The sequence below is a fragment of the Tupaia chinensis genome, unplaced genomic scaffold (genome assembly GCF_000334495.1).
Source record: "Tupaia chinensis unplaced genomic scaffold, TupChi_1.0 Scaffold000632_1, whole genome shotgun sequence".
In the NCBI taxonomy this organism is placed as follows: Eukaryota; Metazoa; Chordata; class Mammalia; order Scandentia; family Tupaiidae; genus Tupaia; species Tupaia belangeri.
In genome coordinates, this window is record NW_006160152.1 from 40522 (window position 1) to 41383 (window position 862).

Here is an 862-nt window from a genome sequence, read left to right on the forward strand (position 1 = left end):
TGGTGTCCACCCCAATCGAATTAAGATCCAGCGGCGTTTAAGGTGGTAACAATGGGAAGCCAATGTTCACGCATGACTCACCTGCTGTCCACGCTGGTTTTCCTTGTTTTACGGTATCGCTGATGGTTTTCACACAATGGCGTGGCTGTCAAGTTGGAAACCAACAGTATTGTGTTAGCACGCGGTTTCGAATTCAGAGGCCAGCCTGTGGTGTGGTGGTGGAGGGCCAGATCCCACATGGCCAGCAGTGTGGTTGGAGTTCTGGACTTGGTGGCTGGACAGTCATGCCAGGTGGGGCCAGCAGGTGGCGTGGTGATGAAGGCGCTGGACTCCCACATGGCCAACTGCAGCTTGAGCCCCGGACCTGGTGATTTGAAAATCACACCGGGCACATGTGCATGTGTGCCCAAGATCCCAGAAGGAGAATGGAGGAGGGACTGCAGAATGGCCATCCTCCCTGGGGGTGATTTCTCATTCTCCTCTGTGTCTCTCTCCTCTCTGGTAAGCATATATGGCCTATGGGGGGAAAAAAAAAAAACTTAAAAAAAGAAAAAGAAAAAGAAAAATATACTGCATGAATGAGCTTGCCCAAAATGCCAAGGAAGGAGAATGGAGAAATAACTGTGGTAGGACCACTTCCCCAAAGGGGATGCATTTCCTCTCTTTGCTTCCCGTCTGTCTCGGACAAGCTCAGGGCTCTGCAGCAATTTTTTTTTTATTTTTAAGAGAGATTTTTGCTATAGGGCATGTGAACCTGCCGAAGAGACAGAGAGAGTCACAGAGACAGAAAGCAAGAAATCACCCCCAGGGGGGATGGCCACGCCGCAATCCCTTCTCCTCCATTCTCCTCTCGGGCTCTTGG

At 50.7% G+C, this 862-nt stretch overlaps 1 protein-coding gene across 1 annotated transcript in view; it reads left to right on the plus strand.

Moving 5' to 3' along the window:
* The window catches only part of LRRC28 (leucine rich repeat containing 28), a gene marked incomplete at its 5' end in the record, with an annotated part of 51683 nt that overhangs the window by 38426 nt on the left and 12395 nt on the right, over positions 1–862 (plus strand).